At 43.5% G+C, this 7,726-nt stretch overlaps 1 pseudogene; it reads left to right on the forward strand.

Annotated features, from left to right (window-relative positions):
- The first annotated feature begins 2,149 nt into the window (after positions 1 to 2,149).
- Positions 2,150 to 7,726, forward strand: part of LOC119321634 — a 6,655-nt pseudogene continuing 1,078 nt past the window's right edge.

A 7,726-nucleotide genomic window follows, 5' to 3' on the forward strand; every position in this document is an offset into this window, starting at 1 on the left:
ATCAAAAATTTCAAAAATGATAAATGTATGTTTAAAAATGTTGACCATGTATCTGATAAATGTTAATCTCATAGTTGAGAAATATTAGACGTGTACTAGAAAATGTACCAAAAATGTGTATCAAAAACAATAAAAACCGGAGAGAAAACAAAAGAACACCAACGAAAAAGAGAAAAAAATAAAACCAAAGAAAAATAAAAGAAAAGGAAAAAGCTACTGAAAACCAAAAAGAAACAAAGAAAATAAAAGAAAATAAAAAAATCCAATAGAAACATTGAAAAGAAACAATAAGACCGATTAAAATGCAAGGAAAAGAACAACCAAAAAACTCATAAAACCAGTGGAACCCGGACTCTGCTTCTGTAGCAAGGCTGACCTACTAATTAAGTACAAATTGAATGTTGACTGACGGGCTAGCAATGCAATGACGAAATCATTAATTGAGGAGTACTCCTTTCAAAGATCACTCCCACAATTCCTAGGTTGCATAAGCGGCGCACTGGGAGTTTCCTTCCTTTGTAGATCTGTTTATTCAAAACGTTTTATCACTTAAACCGTGCGTCCAAATCTCGAATTGTTTTCACCGTTTGATTCCTCGCGTCGAGATCTTTAAATCTAGATCCCGTGTAGATTGGTTTTTGACTAACATTTCTTCACGAAAAAAACCGGACGCAAACCGGGAGCACGTTTTTTCCCTTTTCGGAAGCAGTTTCTGAGAGGGAGGGCCGTGCCTCTCGCGGAAGAGAAAAGGAAGAAGAGAAACACGTTTTTTCCTTTTCCGAGAGGCACGTCCGTGTCTCTCGCAGAAGGAAAACCGTGCCTCATACAGAAGAAGGAAAAAGAGAAAACACATCTTTTTCCCGTTCCGAGAGGCCCGGCCATGCCTCTCGCAGAAAAAAAAACCGTGCTTCTCACAGAACATAAAAAAAGGGAAACATATTTTTTTCGTTTCCGAGAGGCACGGTTTCTCGCATTGTAACATCTTCCACCTAAAAAAATTCAGTTTTTTTTGAATTTTTTGGTATTCTTTCAAACATGAGCCCGGGTACCGAATTGAATATCCGATCAATCAGTGGGAATACAGAGCTCTCGCAGCCGCGGTGGGCCGCCGGGCCGAGAGAGGGGGAGATGGGTGCCGAGCCGATTGGATGGATCACCCGGCGCGGCTGCGGCGAGGAGCGTGTCGGTGGAGTCTAGGAGGCAGGGGAAGAGGCTCCCATCGGCATAGTCCAGCAGGCAGAGGCGGCAATCCGGCGGATCCTTGCTTGTCCTTCATTATCTCCAAGCATATTCTTCCGCGTGTTTTTGTCGATTTAAATTTAGTTAATTCTGCAACTAGCGTCTCGATAAGTAAAATAAAACTTGTTTAGTTGAGGCGCGTCAGGATCAAAAGGCGTGGACGGCTCCTTGTACCAAAGCTTGGCAGCAGCTGTTTAGCTAAAAAATAAACAGGCATCGCATGCTGGCTCGTCCGCCAAGGTTAGATCTAACATTGGTTATAGTTCTTTGTACATTCAGATTAAGATAAACAGGCATCGCATGCTGGCTCGTCCACCAATTTCAGATCTCACAGTGGTTATAGTTATCATACACTTCGATCGATGAATGTAACCTTGGTTGCTTCCCCATTTGCTCATTTGTAATTAGTGCACAAGACAACGGTAACGATGCTTCTTTGTCTTCAGATTCAGACCGGTTGGTTTGAGAAAATGAGTAAATGAGTTCACAACGGTATCAACTCTTTTTCACAGACCGGTGCAGTTCGTCTTCGTCTCTTGGGCATCCGTCGGTAATCCAACGGATCCTTGCTTGTTCTTCCTTTTTTAAAAGTTAATCATGCATCTCGCGTCTCAAAATTTAAAATAAAAAGAGCAACTGCATCCTTTTTACTAGTTGATGCGTGTGTGTAAAAACGAGTTTTGCACCGTATTTGCACCACAAAGCCAAGTTTTTACATCACTTCAATGTACAACACAACTTGTAGAACTAAAGTGACCATTAACGCCAAGTTCTAGCACCAGTGATGTAATTGACTCTAAAAACGACAAGCATCCTTCTTTAGTTGAGGCGTGTCAGGATCAAAAGGCATGGACGGCTCCTTGTACCAAAGCTTAGCAGCAGCTAGGTAGCTAAAACAAATTGGCATCAGATGCTGGCTCGTCCGCCAAGGTTAGATCTAACATTGGTTATAGTTCTTGTACGTTCAGATTAAGACAAACGGGCATCACATGCTGGCTCGTCCACCAATTTCAGATCTGACAGTAGTTGTAGTTATCATATACACTTTGATTAATGAATGTAACCTTGGGTGCTTCCCCATTTGCTCATTTGCACAACGCATCTTTGTCTTCAGAGATCAGACTGGTTTGTTTGAGAAAATGAGTAAATGGGGGAAGAAAGTGCCATCGGCGCAGTTCGTTTTGGTCCAGTCCTTTCTTGTTCTTACCTTCTTTTTTTCTTGACTTAATTTACTTAATCCTGCATCTCGCGTCTTGAAAATTAATAAAATTAAAAGAGAACTGCATCCTTTTTACTAGTGGTCGATGCACGCGCATCAGGATCACAAGGCATGGACGGCTCCTCATACCAAAGCTTAGCAGGGTCGTCCACCAAGTTTAGATCTAACATTACTTATAAATTGTTTTAGACTTCGGTAGAAGAAAGAATCCTCGGATGCGTCCCCACTGACTGTACAACGGTCGCAATGACGTTACATCCCCACCGACTGTACAACGGTCCTAACTCTGCTCTTAATTTAGAAACCATCTTATACAGTTTGATTAAGATAAACATGCTGGCTCCTCCACCAATTTCAGATCTAACAGTAGCTATAGTTATCATACACTCAGATTAAGAAATAAACCTTGGTTGCATGCATCCACTAAGAAAAATAGCGCGCTATAGCGCCGCTAATAGCACGCTATAACTTGTAGAGAATTGTCTCGCTAAATAAATCAATGTACAATGCCTCGCCAATAGCACGATATAACGCGCTATACCACGCTAATAGCGTATTTTCAGAGGCGACCCTATTTTCTGTAGCGCGTTATTTTTCTTTTCTTTGGTTGCATCCCCACTGAGTGCACAGATGACGCTGCTCTTAATATAGAGACCATCTTCTTGGATGCCTCCTCCGGTGCATCATGCGAGGCCGAGGTCACGGATGGCGTTTGAAATAGTTCAAGTGGCAAAGGAATCTGAATCTTTTGTTGCACCCGAGAAAAAGCTGACTGGGTCTTTTATTGCACTGCATAACTGGAGTAGTAGTGCTATCGAGTGAAACCTGCCTGCCCATGACCTGGAACAGCTATAAAATGACCCAACAAGGGCTCTTCTGAGATGCACTCACATTGCTACCTTTCTTCCCAAAACTCACACTAAACTCCCACGGCACACACCAACTAGCTAGCCTAGCCGTCCGTCGGAGGAGATGGAGGTGGCTATCGGTGCGGCGAACTGGCTCGTTGGCAAGGTGCTGGATAAGCTATCCAATGACTTGGTCACCGCATATGTGGCCAGCTCCGAGCTCGGCCCCAACTCCGAGCAGATCAAAACCAAGCTCAAGTACATGCAAGCGCTGCTGCATGTGGCCCAGGATAGGGATGTGAGCAACAACCCTAGCCTGCAGAGCTTGCTGGAGGACCTGAGCAAGAAGGCTGATGAGGCTGAGGACGCTCTGGATGAGCTCCATTACTTCATGATCCAAGACAAGTTGGATGGCACCCAGGAGGCTGTCCCGGAGCTGGGTGATGACGTCCGTGGTCATGCTCTTCATGTTGGCCATGCTGCTCGCTCCACCGTCGGTAAATGGCTTACATGTTTTTCTTGCGCACATACACAAGATGATGATTATGTTGATGCTCCTGTGGTTGCCACAAATAACCCACAAGATGCAACAAGGTCTAATAGTGGTAATGATGGTGGACATGTTGGGAAGCTCAAATTTGATAGAGTAGCCATGTCCAACAAAATCAAGTCTGTGATATAGAGCATACACAGCCTATGTGATCCTGTCTCTGACTTGCTGAATAAAATCCCAAATATTGATACATCTATTACCATGAAAAGAGCCCCCACTGGTTCAGTAGCTGCACAAGATAAATTGTATGGGAGGAGAGTCATCTTTGAGCAAACTGTAAGTGCGCTCACTGTTAGCACATATCTTGGTGAAACACTTTCAGTTCTCCCTTTTGTTGGCCCGGGGGGTATTGGAAAGACAACTTTCACCCAACACTTGTATAATGATAAAAGGGTTGAGGACCACTTCACTGTCAGGGTTTGGGTATGTGTCTCAACTGATTTTAATGTGCTCAACCTCACACGGCAGATCCTTAGATGCATACCTGCAAGTGAAAAAGAAGAACACAGCTGCACAGTTGAAACAGCCAATTTAGACCAGCTGCAAAAATCCATTGTAGAGAGACTGAAGTCCAAACGGTTTTTAATTGTCTTGGATGACATTTGGAAATGCAATAGTGAAAGTGATTGGAACAACCTATTAGCTCCATTCAGGAAGGGGGAAACCATGGGCAGCATGGTTCTTGTCACAACTCGGTTTCCATCTATAGCACATATGGTGAGAACAACAGATCTTGTAGAACTGCACGGTTTAGAGCCTAATGAATTTTTGGAATTCTTTGAAGCATGCATAGTTGGTCATAGCAAACCTAGGCATTATGAAGAGGAGTTAATTGATGTTGCAAGAGATATTGCTAGGAAACTCAAGGGTTCACCACTAGCAGCCAATACAGTTGGTCGATTATTGAGGAAAAACTGTTCTCGGGAATATTGGATTGGAGTTCTTGAAAAGAATGAGTGGCAAAATGCAAAAAATGATGATGATATTATGCCTTCTTTGAAAATTAGCTATGCCTACCTACCTTTCCTTCTAAAAAAATGTTTCTCATATTGTGCCCTTTTCCCTGAAGATTATAGGTTTTATAATTTAGAGATTACTAGCTTTTGGACTGCAATAGGTATCTTAGATTCTAGTTGCCAAAATAATAAGAATTATTTAGAAGAACTAGTGGACAATGGTTTTCTCATGAAGGGAGGTGAAAATTCTGAAGAACAATACTATGTGATGCATGATTTATTGCATGAACTATCACGTAATGTTTCATCACAAGAATGTGTTAATATAAGTAGTTTAACTTTTATTGCTGATAACATCCCACGGTCTGTTCGACACTTATCAATCACAATAGAAGATATATATGATGAAAGTTTTGAAGAAGAAATAGGTAAACTGAAGGGTAGGATAGACATTGGAAATTTGCGAACTTTGATGATTTTTGGGTCACATAATGCAAGAATAGATAATATTTTTAAAGACGTGTTTGAAGAAATAAAGGGCCTCCGAATATTATTTATAGCAATCAACACCCTAGAAACTCTGCCAAATAGCTTTTCAAAACTTATCCACCTGCAATACCTTGCGATTGGTTCACCCTATAACTTAGATGAAATGACTCTTCCTAGCACATTGTCTAGATTTTACCACTTAAAATGCCTTGACCTACAAGATTGGAATGGTAGTACAAAGTTGCCTAGAGACATTAGCCGCCTTGTGAATTTATGTCATTTCCATTCTTTGAAAGAACTCCATTCCAATATTCCTGAGGTTGGAAAGATGAAGTGTTTACGAGAGTTGAAAGAGTTCCATGTTAAGAAAGCGGGTGTTGGGTTTGAATTGACAGAGCTGGTGGAATTGGGCGAGCTGAAAGGAGAACTCAGCATATGTAATCTTGAAACCCTGGCGTCCAAAGGGGAAGCTAGTGCTGCCAAACTGAAGAATAAAAAGAATCTGAAAGGGTTGAAATTTGTTTGGGATACGGAGCACCGAACCATAGATGATGATGTTCTTGATGGTCTTCAACCACACCCCAATCTTAGGGTGCTTAGTATTATAAATCCTGGTGTTGCACCTTGTCCTAGATGGTTGTGTGGTGACATTAGCATAAAAGGGTTGGAGGAGCTCCATCTAGAGGGTATATCTTGGGGAACTCTTCCAGCTTTTGAGCAGCTACCACACCTCAATAGTCTCACTTTCAAAAATATTGCTCGGATGAGAGTGTTCGGGCCTGGCTTTAGTGGTGTTACAGAAAGAAGCTTCATGCACCTGAAGAAACTTCAGTTTCTGAATATGCCAGAACTTGTGGAGTGGGTCGGGGAACCTAATAGCCATTTGTTTTCAAGGCTTGAAAGCATAACGCTTGGATATTGTCCCCTTCTGAGCTCGTTTCCCTTCTTGGAGTGCTCTCACCGTTTTACCAACCTGTGTAGTCTTCAGATTGTTTACTGCCATAAGCTGTCTCACTTACCCCCCATGCCTCACACCACCACACTGACAGATATGTTTTTAGAAAACGCTCTCTCGGTGTTGTGGTACGATGCAAAGAAATTACGTATTGAAGGGTATAACGGTGTTTTGGCCTTCCACAATATGGATAAACTAGAGGTTATGGAAATTAAGGAGGGGTCGCACATTTCGTTTTCAGGCCTCCAAAAGCTAAACTCGCTGAGAAGTATAGTTTTCCAAAGATGCCACGAAATGTGTTTTGCAGAAGTGGATGACAGTGTCGTCCTCCATTCAGTTCAGAATCTTAAGATAGAGGAATTACGTATTACTGGAGAACTGTTCTCAGAGGTGTTGAAGTGTTACCCAGCTGTTTCCCAGCTTACCATCATCGATTGTTATGACCTTGAGCTTCTGCTTGTGGAGGGTGGAGGACTCTCGGGCCTCAGGATGCTCCAATCATTTAGAGGATACAATTGTAGGAATCTGTTCTCTCGCTGGCCCAAGGGAGAAGTAGGTGGAGGAGATGATGCCATCAAGCCATTTCCTGCTTCTCTCAGGGAACTTAATATTGTCATAGAGCCCAGCCTGCAGTCAATGGGTCTGCTCTCAAACCTCACCTCTCTCACCAGTCTAACCCTGGAGTGTTGTCGAGAATTAACAATGGACTGGTTTAATCCTCTCGTCACAGTCAACCTCAAGAAACTTACCGTAGATTCTATGTATTTTGGACGAGAGGACATATCTACATCAGGGGATCTGCTCTCAGAGATTGCAAGGAGCAAATTAATGCACCCAGGTTCATTCCAGTTGGAAGAATTAGAGGTGGATAGCATGTGGGCAGTGCTTACTGTTTCCATCTGCAGCCACCTTGCCGCAAGCCTCCACACATTGAAGTTCAAGTTTGATCACCGGGCAACAACCTTCACGGAAGAGCAAGAGCAAGCGTTGCAGCTCCTCACCTCCCTCAAACAACTAGAATTTGAACATTGCGATGATCTGCAGTCCCTCCCTCGAGGGTTACGTGGTCTTTTTTCTCTGGAGAGACTAACGATCGAGAGTTGTGATGAAATCCAATGCCTGCCGTCCAAGGAGGGCTTCCCTGCTTCACTGGAAGAGCTGGTAGTACGGTGTCATGGTCCTGAGATAACTGAGCAAGCCAGAAAACTAAGAGGAAGTGACCCGTGGTTTTTGGTAGAGATAATGGGTAGAGGGCCTCCCTGCTTCACTGGAAGGAGCAGCGTGCGAGAGTCTTCGCATGGTGGGAATCTTGGCCGCTCCATCTCGGATCTCGGGATTTCCCCGTCTCGCTCTCTCGGCAGGAGGGCAGCAGCGGTGGGCAGAACTATGGTGGCCAGCGGGGTCGTGATCCGCATCCGCCCCGACCCTGGTACAACTCTCTCTCTCTCTCTCTCTCTCTCTCTCTCT

This window comes from Triticum dicoccoides, chromosome 6B (assembly GCF_002162155.2).
Source record: "Triticum dicoccoides isolate Atlit2015 ecotype Zavitan chromosome 6B, WEW_v2.0, whole genome shotgun sequence".
Lineage (NCBI taxonomy): Eukaryota > Viridiplantae > Streptophyta > Magnoliopsida > Poales > Poaceae > Triticum > Triticum dicoccoides.